This window comes from Camelina sativa, chromosome 7 (assembly GCF_030686135.1).
Source record: "Camelina sativa cultivar CO46 ecotype springtype chromosome 7, ASM3068613v1".
NCBI classification, from domain to species: Eukaryota; Viridiplantae; Streptophyta; class Magnoliopsida; order Brassicales; family Brassicaceae; genus Camelina; species Camelina sativa.
Genome location: NC_141886.1, coordinates 15706220 through 15721784, shown reverse-complemented (window position 1 = coordinate 15721784; position 15565 = coordinate 15706220). Strand labels below are relative to the sequence as shown.

Here is a 15565-nt window from a genome sequence, read left to right as displayed (position 1 = left end):
ATGTTTGCTATGGCCATATATATAATTTAAAGTTCAACACACTGTAGAGCAACACCTGTCGGTTTTATTAATTACTCTAAATAAATATATAATATTTTTTTGACTATATTTGACAAAAGTAATTAAATCTTATAACATATGAGCAAAAGTTTTCTAAATTTAATGGATGTGGCCTTGAAAGAAATTATTAAAATTATATAGAAAGTTATCATTTCCAAGACATATATTTATAGGAAAAAATAAACTTTTTATTATTAGTTTCAACTTTTAAAATTTCTGTTTCTTTTCTTTACATTTTTCCAAACTTGATAAAATAGTAGATTTATTTCTCTCTTTTAATTCATTATTGTTTGTGGCTAAATATGACATATTATTTGCATTCCTAACTAATAAAATTATATTTAAAAATTTCTATAATTTAATTTTGTTTTGTGGCCCAATCCATAACAGGTCATATTGTTTACAATTATTTACCACTAAAATTAATTATTTTATAGCAATTTTTTAATGTCTTCATATCATATCTTTTAGAGTTTAACACATTAGAGAGCAACACATGTCACTTGTTACATACTCTACTTCAGTAAGCTTTTATGATTTAAGATTTTGTTTTCTACGTGTAATTGAGCGAACTTGGAAGAAATTATAAAAAATGTAAAGAAAAGAACATTTCAAAAACATATGTTTATTGGTAAAATGAATTTTAAGCTTACAATTTTTTTGATCATATCCTCGGACACAGAGATAATTCGGACTGGCTAATGACTATATCTTCCCTCATGGCAAATAAGTTTGACGACAAAATGATAAAAAAAATATGAATTCAAAATTTTAAAATAAACAAAGACATAATTAACTAGGGAGTTTAAATCGGTATGTGCAATTGTCTTTGTTTGTGGGTATGAAAATAACAACACTTATTATTTTGGGTTTTAAATGACTCATTTTTATTATTTGATGTATTTTTATTCCAATCCAAAACCATTGGGTATGAAACGTCCAAATAAAAATAACTTCGGTTTTTTTTTGGCATTTTTCTCTTTTTAATTTGTTGTTCTCTACGACGTCCAATGATAAACCTAAAATCCGATCCATTACCCTAACAAATATTGAAAACTTTAACTTGTTAGTGGCCAGAGAGATGTTCTGCTTAAACCATAACATGGTAAGCAATGCAAAAACCTCTTAACTTATTAACATTACTTACTTTTGCCTCTTCTAGAACATAAGAAGTATCATGTGGATCTTCTAGAATCTTGCGTTTAGAAAGTTTTAGTTTGGAAATAACTTCTTGTGCTATTACTTGTAGCAAACAGTGCATTACTACTCTAATTTTGTGATTGTGGTCGATATCTATATGTATGAGATATTTATCAGCTAGGTATTTCAACCAAAATCTAACATCCACTACGTTAGTATTTTTTAGTATGGATGCACATGTTGATTATATGACATATAATCACATAATCAACATGTAATCAACATGTCTTATGTCTTACAATCAACATGTAAACTCCCTTGTTAATTATGTCATATAATCAACATGTAAACTCCCTATATGTATGAGATAAATCACTGATACCATGTTGCTGCAAAATCTTTATGTTTTCTGTGGTAAATATGACTGTACTTCCAAGACCAAAGCCGCTGATATTAGACGAAGCCTCTAGTTGAAGTAGACACTCCACATCATCATGAATAATAAGAACCCTCTCGTCATGGATCCTTTATTTCATCACACTTAAATTGAATACCCTAATATCATCTTGGTTTAAAATATCTCCACGAAGTTTCTTTTGTAAGCGCAACTTAAAACAATACTCATCAAGACCAATCGTATAGGTTTCTCTAAGATTGTCCACAAAACAAGTACACTGAAACCTGTTAGAGAGTCGACTATGTAAAGCTCTAGCAGATGTACTCTTACCAATGCGGACAAGATATTCCAACAATCTTTAACTCCCACATATTCTAAATCTAGCAAAGACTCCACTTCCTTAAAATGATCGTCTAGTCCAACCATGCCTTCCAAATCAATACATAGTGTGGCATTAAGTTTATTTAAAACATCTTTTGCAATCTTCTCGATCATTTATGCTTCATTGTCCCTAACAAAAAGAAACACTAAATTCATGAGGAAAAAAAGACATAAACAGAACATTTTATGTTCCTTATGCTGAAACAACCTAATTTCCCATCAACAATTAAACACACACCAAAATATATTTGACCAAACTAAACAATTAAAGACATTCCAAAACACACAACAATTTTTGATCTAAAGAATTGATATTCATAACTATACTCAGATTCCAATTCATCACAACCATAACATACCATAGCAAAATGTATATCAAATATTCTTTACAACCAATAAAACACCATTATTGATCATGAGAAAGATAATTTGTACTAAAAAAATTAAACTCAAACCAATTTAATTTGGAAGTGTTCTCGGGCTATGTTACCGACATAGATCAAAGCTCGGCTCCATTTTCGCCTTTCCTCCTCTGTTTTATGAGCACATGTTGATGTTTCATCGAAAACGCTCTTGAATCTCCTTTCTGTTTCCGTACATTAGAAGGATCTACTCCGTAGAAGACAATCATCACTATTTTCCCTATTACTTCTTTGCACTTTGTAATCTCTAACAGATCATCCAAACACCAACTGGAAGAAACATAGTTCTTCGAGAGTAATACGATTGTGATCCTTGATTCTCTAATCGCTCCTGTGAGAGTTGGGGTGATGGTTTGGCTACTCTCGATCCCTTGGTCTTTAAACATCATCATTCCATTGTTGTTAAACTGTTTGTATAAATTACTCAATAAGTTTTACGTACATCTGGTTCATGGAAACTCGTGAAGACGCTGTGGTATCTCCAAGTTAGAAGTGAAGAAGTTAAAGAAGTCATGAGAGAGGATATTGAATCGTTTAAAATTACAGATTTATACAGAGTGTATGTTAGGATATGCCTCGTCTGGAGACAAAAATGGCAAGGCGGTGTGTTCAATTATTGAGAGATAGTGAAATAAGAAAAGTCAGAGATTCACCCGTCAGTTTGATTTAGGAAATTGTTATGAGCCTCAGTTTCCAAAACGCTCCAATAGACGAAAGTAAATAATTAATTTGACTACAAGAAATATCAAAACAAAATACAAATCCAATGAATTCTAAGGATATTGTTCGTGAACATACGCAATGGACTGCCCAACATCTTTGCTGGAAACCTGATCAACAATGGGGCGGTATTCCTCTGGCAAACCATCAAGAATCTTCTCAAACTTGTCATCGTGTAGCATCGGCGATTCCAAATTAGCGAGAGTATCAAACTTGGTGGTGAGACTGCAAAGGTATTCAATCAATGGTGTTGTTGACTTTGGTTAAGACTTTATGTTGATCTTTTAGTTGTCCACGGCTTGATTTTGCATAGATCTCGGCAAGAGTAGTCCATATTTCTATAGCAGTGATAGTTTGGGAAAGAGTGGGCAGGACACTAAGAGAGATCGGGCCAAGCAAGGTACTATAGAGAAATTGATCTTGTCATTACCACATGACATAAGCATGATTCGAAGCAGCAAAACCATTAGAGGTAGCCGTTAAGGGTGGTTTCTCATTGGACCCATCAAGATGACCAATAAGGCTATAGCCAGCTACGAGAAATCGCACCTACAGCTTCCACAGGAGGTAGTTGATGTCTGTCAATTTTGTGACATTCGTCATGCTGACATGAAGGAGATGTTGGCTGTTGATTGAGATTGCGTCTATCATTTATGGTGGATTAGGATTGCCGTTAACTGCAGATGACAGATAGAAACAAATATTTAAAAATATTTTTTTTGTATTTAGGCCTTAGTATTGAAGCTATAATACTATATATGATGTGAATGTTAATTATATTGATAGAGTGATTACAACTAGGGAATTGGGCTAACTTATCAAAACTGCCAGTTTTTTTTTCCTTCTCTAAAATGCCAGTTTTTAATTGACGGAAGTTGTGAGAACACCAAACTACCCTTTCCCTACAAACTAAGAAAAACGCACGCGGGAGAATTCAAAGGGGAGCTAAATTACAAGAGAGGGAGATATTAATGGCGATGGGACATGCATTAATGGCAGCGGGGCTTGGTCTATTAGTTGTTTTATGAGGTTAGTAAAGAGTTAATGGTAGTTAATAAAGCAACTGTTTAGGGATAAGCCTAAACAGATCTGAAGAAAGCGAGTGGCAAAGAGAAGGTAGAGTAAATGGTGGTCGAAGAATTGGAGGTATGTCTTCACATTTAATATGGCTTCGGCCAAAGAAACATGTCCAATAAGGCATTAATGGCACCTGAATGGAGTACGATTCTTTTGGTCTAAGCAGAGTATACCAGTAAGGTTGTCATATAATTGATCAAAACATTTAATATGGCTTCGGCCAAAGAAACATGTCATATAATTGATGATATTGTAGAAGGGTCAAATTGTGGAAGAGGGAAATGGTCCATTGGACATTGTAATGGGAAACCCGTTTGAAACTGCAAACCATATAGAAGAGGGGGAGGGTCGAGTCGAGATGGTAAACTATGATGATGTAGGAGGAGCATCAATGGGGAGATGTGACGATGAGCCTAAGTATAATTTTGACGAGTGGACCGCACAGATTAACAAAGAATACCTGGCAGATGGGATCCTTACAAGGGAAGGGTGGAAAGGGCAAAGGAACCCATAGGTTTTGGACTTGGGATAGAGTTAGACAAGCAGTTACCAGAGCAGGACGTTTTAGGGCATGATATCAGAGGAACTAGCGGGGGAGCGATAGTGCCTTAAAATCCATCTCTATTGGATCATGCAGCACCAGTGCGTGACAACGTCACAGTTCAGTCGCAGGCACCTCTTGGTAGTCTATATGAGGGGATGGATGATGGCTTAGTCTTCGTTGAGCGAGGAAACGAACACATGACCTGTATCTGGAGTAACAAAGCAATTATAAGAGAAAACGATCCTTATCTTTTGAATGATGCTCTTCCTGTGTATGACAATGTCTAAGGAGCGTCAAACAAAGAAAGGAACATGGATCTTAAAACGGAAAATGATGCATTATATGTTGGACATATATTTTCAAACAAAAAGGAGTTGCGTAAGATGTTATCGCTTTATGCGACCCTATCAGCTTTTTACATAAAACGTCATGCGTCCGGTTAAACCTACCAGCAGCTTTTTACATAAAACGTCAAGAGTCCGGTTAAACCTACCAACATTAACCATCTCTATAGTCCGTTCAAAATATTCCTCCCCCAAGAGTAGTTGACAAATGCGTCCAAGTCTTTCAACATCTCTGCTACTTCCTTGGTTGCCCTAACCTTTGAGGAGTCGTATACAAGTATACCCTCAACAACTACAATGAGGGCAAGTCGTAGCCGATGTTGTCCATCCATTCTAGCAGCTTTAGGCAATGGTTTGTCCCGCTTCTACATGAGAATAATGTCCCGAATGGAGTACGATCCTTTTGGTTTAAGCAGAGTGTACCAGTAAGGTTGATCCCCTTTGGCTGGCGTTTCCAAATTTTTTGTCTGTAATTGTGAAGGATAAGGTCTATTGAGACCTGTTAGGAGTCCAAACTCTCAGAGGGAGAACTGGAACGGGTGACCACCAAACCACATTTCGTGAAGTTTTCGGGTTAAAATGGAACGATAGAGAAGCTGGTGGACAGGTTTACCATAGAGGGAGCTTTTGCGGACCGGTAGTTCAAAGAGAGGATCAAAGCAAGATGCTTTCAGCCACTCAAACTCCGCAGTACCATCGAAAAATTCAATGATGTCCAATAGATACTTTGGCTTTGAGTATGAGTTTATACGACCCCTAGCAGGATATCGGTTAGTAGCAAATAATCTAGGAGGGAGTAAGTACGCCTCAACATCCTGAATGGCTTCCTCCGGAACTGCTTTGCTTTTGCTATTCTCCTCAGGGAATTGATCCATAGAAGGCAAGACAGTCCTAGAGTCAGACCTGCAATGGGGAGGAGTTTGTAATGTTGTCCACAATGAATGCAACAAAAATCCACCACATGTCAACAAGAAGATGGACATCTAACTTTATCGTCCAACGACGGCAAAATAGACCTGTGTCCTCAGCTGACCTGCAATGGGGAGAAGTTAGTTTGCTGCAAACTCAAATATACAAGTTGACCAAATGAAAACAACATTCATTACAACAAAATGTCCACAAGTGAATGAACATATACCTTGGCTTCTAGAAGTTGTCTATCAAACGGACAACATTATCAGCGTCTGTGTCAGCACCTGAACTGCAAAGAGGAGAAGTTGGTATGTTTTTAGTAATGAACCAAACATAAAGACGTAAGTGTGATGGACATGTACCTCGTAAGGATCAACGTTGCCTGCTGGACCTGCTTCGTAATGAGACCTGCAATAAGAAGTTTTTTTGGCTCAACGGATATGATCCACTACATGATAATAACGAGACTGGAAATGGTGGACATATATACCTCAATTGTATGATCTTGTCCTCCAGAAGAACCAGATATCTATAGCATGAGTCTTCATCAGACTTGAAATGGAGAATAGTTGGGATACAATTTGAACTTGAGCAAACGATATGATCCCTAAAAAATGAAAAGGAGGACATAATAATAGACCTAGACTGTTGGAATTGGTTGTCACCGATAGGAGGAACAACATTCCCAGCGCCATCTTCTTTATCAGACTTGTGCAGAACAATAAATAAGTTCTTCAGGGTCTAGTGCTATTAACAACCCAAAACGAAAGACCAAACCTACAAACATGGTAATTGTGGACAAACCTGATTTTTTGGATCTGGTCAACTAAAGGATACGACATGCACGATGGACACACTGTGTGGTTAGTAGTGACCTAAAATTGGAAAGGTAGATATGGTGGACCGTTTACAAATTATTGGAAAGCGCTGGTGGAGCAATACAGTGGACAAAAAAAATTGATTGACCCCAACCAAAATGACCATAAGAGATTTGGTCTACCTAGAATGTCGAATGCACCACAAAATAAATGGACAAAAATGGGTTGTTGGGTCATGTCTATCAGATCGATTGTCCAGCCTAGTTCAAATTGTTTAGTGTTAAAAAACCACATAACGCACAACAAAATAAGCGGATTCTAGTTGTTGGACAACCGATTTACCTTTGTCTGAGGCGGCGGTCAGATCTCCCTGACTAAGAACGCCCTCATCTAATTCCAACTTAACACTGAAACAAAGTAAAGTTAGGGTACACTAAAATTAAACAACAACATAACATGAAAAAGGGCAAATTCGTTGAAAATCATACCAAGCGTCAGGTTTATGAACATCAGAACTAGTAGTCGAGGCTTCCCCTATCGCGGTGGCTGGAGGCAACGATGGATGATTGATTACCCCATAGAAGGGTCTGGATGAAGAAATTCATCACTTACAGACTCTAAATCAAACGGTTTCGGAGGAAACAACGACGGCGGATTCCAGAAGATGTAAAGTCTCGACGGTGGCTTTCGATTTTGTGAGAAGAGGAGAGAGCAGGAATAATAAAAATTAGAACATTGGTTCAATGGACCTCTTGGTTATAGTCACTGAACAGCCTGGCTGCATTACTCGATGAAGTAATTAACGCCTCTACCTACTTTATGTCACTTCGTATCAAAATCTCATCTTTTATTAATTTTTTCCACTTAAATTTGCTTAAGTATCGCGATCGAAGGGAGAAGGGAAAAAGGGGTTTTTTGAGCCCTTTGTGGCAGACGGAAAAATGGTTTCACGAAAGTGGCATATGAGATAAAGATTGCCACTGTTCATGGCAGAATCGACACATTTCTCTTACAACTATATATAGTGAGATACAAAAAGGTTAGCTAGTATTATCAATTTACATAAATACGCTTAATACTGATCTGATACATTCTCTACAGTTTTATGTATCGACAAAAAAAACATTCCACAAGTTGCTTGTTACCCAAGAACGTGGAGAGACAGCTCAAGGACTGCGGCGACAACTACATTATGTTCCTTTGCATTTTGCAGTCACCAAAGTGTGTGGAAGCGAAACCTAAAAAGAACACGACCAATATTCAGTGGCGGAACAACGGAATCCGGGGCCCAATACGAATTGCGAGAAAATGCATCTTAATTTTCGTAGTAGTGTAAAACTATAGATTAAAAAACAAAACCAGTTTAAACATTTATTGGCAATGCTCTCTACAAAGTTTGAGCTTCTCTGTTCGTATAGTGCAGTTATTAGACTTAGTTAAGTTTGATTATTGGTTTTTTTTTAAATAATTTTTTAGACATCAAGCTTAATTATTCGTTATTTGATTATGGTTAAGTTTCATTATGGTGTGCATTTTGAATATAAGGAACAATTATTAGCTTAATGTAACAAATGAATAAAAAAAATTCCTTAAATCTATTTTTCTCTCTCAATCCTTCCCATTTTTTTGGGAGAATCTAATATGGGAAAATCCCGCTAATTGAACTTCAATTAGTGTAGAATATATTGCAGAAAATTAGTGATGGTGTTTTTGTTATGATTGTCATTTTTTTTAATGTATTGGCTTTAATGTGCACGTGTGAATGATGGTTAGATTGGGGATATGAGCCGAGTGATCATTTTCTCATTTAATAACTTCAAAATACGCAACATTAAACCAGATACAATCTCTCATATATATTCCACATAAACAAATTCAAAAATTGACGTCCCAAATTCGAGAGTAGCATGACATAGGTTCCTCTTTTCTACTTCTACATATATAAAGCATAGTATCGTCATATATTTAGATTAAGCCTAAAATAATAAAACTGTTTTGTGTCCTAACCAAAACAATTAATACAATGAAATAACATAGGGAATTTTGTTAAAAATACCACATTTCAAAAAGACTTTTTATAATCTACTACATCATTAATTCCTTTTCAAAAATACCACATTCTACTTTTTGTGCAAAGTTGAGATGACAATTATACCCTGGACGAAAAGCAAGTTTGTTGCTGTCTTTTTATGACACAATGTCATGATTTGATATGCTAGATAATACATTAAATATAAAAGGGCAAAATGTTATATTTCTTTCGTGGCAAGTTATTCTGATTTTGTAAAAGTAAAATACATACACAAAATATGTCTGCAGTAGACAAATTCACCAATAAAGTAATTTTATATAACTTAAACACACCTTGTCTACTATAAAATAATCAGTGGACAAGATTGTGGATTTACTTTGTGAAAAAGTGTTTCTAATTATATTGTGGACATATTTAACAGTGTATACAAAATATATTGCTAGCAAATATATTATTAAAGTCCTCTATTGACAAGTTATGTCTTTATCTAATTTAACAAATTATATCTGTGTATATATACATATATATGTATATATAGTGGACAACTATTCTCATTTATTTTGTGAACAAGTATTATGGACAAGATTCTCATTAAAACTTGTCCACCTATTTAAAAAGTGTTCACATGACATGTTGCTAGTAGACATATACTCAAAAATATTTCTATCTTTGTTTTCATAAATCTTGTGGACAAGTTTCTCATTTTTTTGTGCATAAGTTTTGTGGACAATATAAATTACTCATATACGATGGAATTCGCGACATTAGCCATATTTAAGTTCATAACATTGTTGAAATGTGAAGTGCCAACCTGCATATCAGTATAATTTGTTATTACATGTGAAAAAAAAAACATGAAAGTTTAGTTTACAAATATTTTTAGTCTATACATTGTTTAGTGGACCAAATGAAAATCCATTTAGTCCACTCTCGCAATGGCCAAAAACAAGACTTACGCAAGATTGATGTAAGAATTTGATGATACAAATGCCAAAAATCAGACAATATTTTTGGATATTAAAATGGTGTTGTGCCATTTATTCTTAAATTTGATAACAAAAAAAAACTTTTGAAGAGAGATGGAAGAAAGAAACGTGGAAGATGATAGTAAATAATTAATTATTTTGTATTTTTAACTGCTACTTTATTTTAAATGGGCTGACACATAATGAAAGACACTTGTAATTAATAAGAAAGAGAATTGTTGAAGGAGTTGGTCAAGGTTACTTTTGTCAATTCAAGAAAAGCTTATGGTAGAATAGAAAAGGTTGTATGCAATGTGGTAGAATCGTTGAGAAAGTCAATTGTACATGGTAGTTTTGTTACAAACCTCAATAACATACATATGAAAAAACTTTTTTTCTGTTTTTTTGATATCACATAAGTAGGAACTTGCTTGATTTTAATTAGTAGTCATCCTCATGGGTAATATCTTCCTCTCTGTCTTAGGACGACACATATTCAGATGTGTTTCCCTCTTCATTGTCGGATGCTTCGCCCGATTCAGATTCTAATGTCCAGTTAGCAAAACTATTGTCGTCTTCTTCATCTATCCGCATATGGAACCCATTACTCGGTTCTTCTTCATCTATCCGCATATGGAACCCATAAGTTGGTGGAGGAGTAGCATGAGCTATGGGTGTAGAGGCTATCCTCAAACGCTTCCTTGATACAGATTCGTTGTTACCATCATCACCGATACCCTCATCTTTTTCTTCAGACGCTTCTCTAGATTCATATTTGTAACTCTCTTCATCATCTTCATTGTCAGATGTTTCACAGGATACAGAATCAGATCTCCCGTTAGCTACACTGTCATTGTCTTCTTTAGCGGACGCTTCACATGATTCAAATTCACATATCCTGTTAACGACACTATCATTTTCTTCTTCTTCTCCCTTGCCTAAGGCTTCATCGTATGCATTTTTGCTTCCATCGATTACGTCCGTCAAGATCTTGACACCACATTCAATAATGTCCAAAACTTGGTTTGCGCTTCTGAATTCGAGCACTATCTTTCTGCTCACTTCAGAGGGCTCTATAGATGTCAAGCTAGACTGAAATATCAATAGATGTTTAGTTCGGTACTCAAAGACTTTGGAAAATTAGAATTTCATGTCAGTGGAGTTCATTGAGTTCCCGATGACTTTACAATGACACAATAGCTCTAATTCCATATATTTTACGAATTGATGGTTAGGTGAAATCACGACGAAAACCTTTATTATGTTGAAAGCAGAATCATGAATTGTTATGGAATTTCCTCTGACTCGGTGATCAAAATCTGCAGGTTTTTCTCCTCCGGGTAAAAGAACCCATCTGTAAACAAACGATCCTTTGATGATCGCTTTTATTGCTTGTCCACCCAATTTGGTGCAATTAGTGAATCTAACCACTGCATTTGGAGTGTTCAAGGGGTTACTTACTCTCTCCAGTGATTCACAATCTTCTGCGCTTAGCAATTCGAGGGAGCTAGGGAGCTCTGGTAATGACTCGAGTCTTTTGCAGCCTGTTAAAACAAGGAATAATAGATTATGAAGACCTTTGATGCAACTTGTAATCCTTTCAATACTACTATTACTCAGGCTTATACGTGATATACTCGTGGGGAGATCTGTTGAGAATGTCTTGAGATTTTTATTGGAACATAAATCAAGAGTAGTAAGACGGGAGCAATGCAGAAGTGATGATGGGAGTTCTTCTACCCCTGTATCGTAGATCTCAATTTCTGTAGTGTTAGTTGGAATATCTGGAAGTGTTCTAAGTCTTAAGCTTTGAAACATCCAGATCCTTTCTAGGGATGCAAGGTTCATGAGAGTTGGAATGACTTCTAGACTTTTGCAGCTAGTTATTCCTAGGTAATCTAGTTTATGAAGATTCACAATTGAGGATGGAATCTCTACCAAAGCAGTGCAACTATTAAGATTCAAGCTCTCCAGATTTGTAGCGTTTGAAAGATCTAGAAGTTCCGTCAAATGATATGACACAACAAGATTCATCATCTTGAGATTTGCAAGCAGCTGAATGTAAAAAGAAGCGCATAGTGATAAAGTTAGTCCATTCCATTTTATATGTTGTTATTGTAGTATTGCCAATATGAAAATATCAATTTTCTTGTTTCCCATTAACATTTGATACACGTAAATAACTAACCTGAGTTCCTTCCCATAGCTTTTCGAGCTGGCTATATGCCATATTGAGTTCGACAAGATTCTCTAGACAAAATTTATTAGGAAGATTCTTTATCGGATATGCCTCCCAATGTAGTAACCTTAAGCGACGTGGAAGCTCCATCTCCTTTGGAATGTGCAGTTGTCTGTTTTCATTACCCATCCCATTGTACACTTTTAGGAATGCAAGATTGCACATTTTTTCAAAAGCTGTCGCACATATCCTTAATTCACTGATCATAGATATGTCAAATGATACACCTAAAATTGATCCATTACCCTAACAAATATCAAAAACTGAGATTGTTAATTACCATGGATTTTGCATAACAACAAAGAGTATAAATACAAAAAAAAAAGGTTTTGGAAATAGAATACTTACTTTTGCCATTTCTAGAACATAACAAATGTCATTGGCATTGACTAAAATCTGACGTTTGGAACGTTCTTGTTTGGAAATGACTTGTCTAGCCATTACTTGTAGCAAATGGTGCATTACCACTATATTACTTTCGCGTTGTATGAGATATCTTTTTGCTAGGATTTTTAACCCAAGACTAACATCCAAGTTAGTTTTTGCCAGCATTGTTATCACATGATCAACATGTGCATAATTCAAGAAGACTGCAATGTGGAGAAATAGAACTTGGTCTTTCTCATGTAAACTTTCATAACCCACTTTTAATACACTCTCAATTCTTCCATCAAGACAGTTTTTCAACCTTGGTAGTTCATCTATCCAATCAGCCTTACTTTTTTCTCGCAATGAAGACCCCAAAACATGTAGACCCAATGGAAGATTACCACAATTTTTAACAACTTCATTGGTAAGCTTCATAAATTCATCTGATGGAGACGTTTGCTTAAAAGAAGACAGACAAAAGATGGATATAGCTTCGCTTTCTGATGGAAAACTCACTTGGTATATATCATTGATACCATGTTGTTGCAAAATCTCTTTGTTTTCAGTGGTCACGATGACCCTACTTCCAGGACCAAACCACTCGATATTAGCCAAAGCTTCTAGTTGAACTAGACTCCCCACATCATCAAGAATGATAAGAATCTTCTTGTCGTGTAGCCTTTCTTGTATCACACTTAAATGGCATATCGTAATACCATTTAGGTTCAAAACCTTAGAAAGAAGCTGTTCTTGTAAGTGCAACTTTAAACCAATGTCATCAACTCCAATCTTTCAGTTTTCCTTAAAGTTGTCCATAAAACAAGTAAGTTGAAACCTGTTAAAGAATTGATTGTGTAAAGCTCTGGCAATTGTACTCTTACCAATGCCTGCAGGACCAGATATTCCAACAATCTTAACTCCAACATAACTAAAATTTAGCAAAGACTCCATTTTCGTCAGATGACTATCTAGTCCAACCATTCCATCAAAATCTCTAGATGGTGTGAAGTGCAGTCTATCTGAAACATCTTTTGCAATCTTTGAAATCATTTTAGCTTCGTTATCCCTAAACAAAAATTTTAAAAAAAAAAAATAAAAGAAAAAATTCATGAAGAACATTGCAAAAGACATTTGACAAAAATAAACAATTAAATACTACACTCCGAAACTGATTTGGCCAAAATAAACAATTATACACTCTCCAAAGTGGAAACGATAACGAACATATCATTATGATTAAATACCACGAAGGACGAAACATAGTAGGGAACCAAAAGATCTACTACTTTAATTCTTGTTTTAAAAATCCCTAATAACCACAACCAATATAGCGAGAACTTGTCCATCTCTAATTTTTTATATATGTTTCTCTTATGGATCAGTGCTGTCTTTGAGAACCTTAAGTGAGGAAATGGTCAAACAATGATATTTCATTTCAAAACATATGTCAGTTGGGAAACCATTGCTAATTGGCAGACTAAAGATATAAAATAATCGTCAATGTACTAATATTCGCGTAAAGAATAGAACTCGCCCTTCAGACAGCATAAATAAGTCTTTGTTGACCCTTAACTTGTCTTTTGGACATTTATATAGTCACCCTCACCACCTATACGGCAAAACCCAACTACAACTAGTAGTATGTAACTCATTAAGTACTCATTGACTTTGTGCTAATATATGAACTCATTTTGTTAACTTTACTTTTCAAAACAATCCAACTGTCATTAGCTTATTCATTTGTGTCGTCAATAAACATGAACGGTTGAACCACGACTAGTTTTCTCTAATTTAAATATTTCTTAGTAAAAACAATTTACATATCTAACATCTAAGTTATCAAAAAAAAATTCATAATAATAAACTAGACGAAAATCAAGCCTAGGCAAAACACCAAATTATTTACGCCTTGATGATTAAAAAAAAACTTTAAAAAAAATATATAACGATGATCTAACTCAATTTTTCACAACTCATGTATATCATCCCTCAGAAAATCATAAATCACCATTATAGTCATCATAAAGAAAATAAACACGAACCAGTTGTGTTCTCCGGCTATGTTGCCCACATAGGTCAAAGCTTCGCTCCATTTTTTTCCATGCTCCTTCGTTTTTCGAGCACAAGTTTTCTCGAAAGCAATCCCAAAATCTCTGGTTTGTTTCCGCACATCATAAGGATCAACTCCATAGAAGACAATCATCACTATTCGACCTACCTCGTCTTTGCACTTCAAAATTTCCAATAGCTCATCCAAACACCACCTCGAAGAAGCATATTTCTGCGAGAGCACTACGATCGAGATCCTCGGTTCTCGAATTGCTTGTGTGAGAGCAGAGGGGATGGTATGGCTTCTTTCGATCCCATTGTCGTCGAACATCGTGATACCATTGTGGTCAAACTGATTGCATAAATGGCTGAGAAAAGTTTTACGGACGTCTGGTCCATGGAAGCTCGTAAAGACATTGTAACTCCAAGTGCGAAGAGAAGAAGAAAAACAAGAAATAGCCATAAGAGAGGATTCCAGTGTTTGAAATTCACAGATTTAGATAGATGTGTTATGGAGTACAAAATGACAAACCGGTGCAAAGTAAACGAAAGGGAAAAACGAGTGAATTCATTAAACAAACATATGTAAGAGAAGAAGAAAAGGAAAGTCAATGATTCCCCACAATGTGTTTCCGGAAGTGCGCAAAAACAAAGACTTGAAAATGAGTGAAGAAAGTCTTAAAAGACTTGAAAATGAAAAGAAACTTATCTACTTAATTACTTGGTAGATTGTTTTTTTTTTTTAATGGTCTTTGCATCATTATTAGAAATACTTGATATAATCTTACTATAATGGACAAGTTTCTTTTACATTGGCTATAAAGAATATTAATTAAAAAGCTCCAGCGTACATGGGTCCTAATATAGTTTTGTGAAATTGAATTTAATAGGATTTAATCATAAATTAGATTAAAAAAGTTAAGTTTTTAGAAATATATGTTTGAAACTTTAGTTTTCAAGTACATTGTCATTGTGTTTGAAACTTTAGTTTTTAAACTCCTCTAAGTTATTAGTAAATGTGATGATAAAAATAGCACAAAATATGTTTTGTTTCCAAATCTAAAATTCTAAAAATAGCACCATATTTCAAAATTAA

At 35.1% G+C, this 15565-nt stretch overlaps 1 pseudogene across 1 annotated transcript; it reads right to left on the bottom strand.

The window, feature by feature from the left end:
- Positions 1-10118: 10118 nt before the first annotated feature.
- On the bottom strand, positions 10119-15053 carry LOC104701063 (disease resistance protein ADR2-like; annotated as a pseudogene). The gene is made up of 4 exons (XR_015562636.1): positions 14463-15053; positions 12400-13486; positions 12001-12297; positions 10119-11867 (listed from the first exon to the last, which is right to left on the bottom strand). The product of XR_015562636.1 is annotated as a disease resistance protein ADR2-like (transcript).
- Positions 15054-15565: the final 512 nt, after the last annotated feature.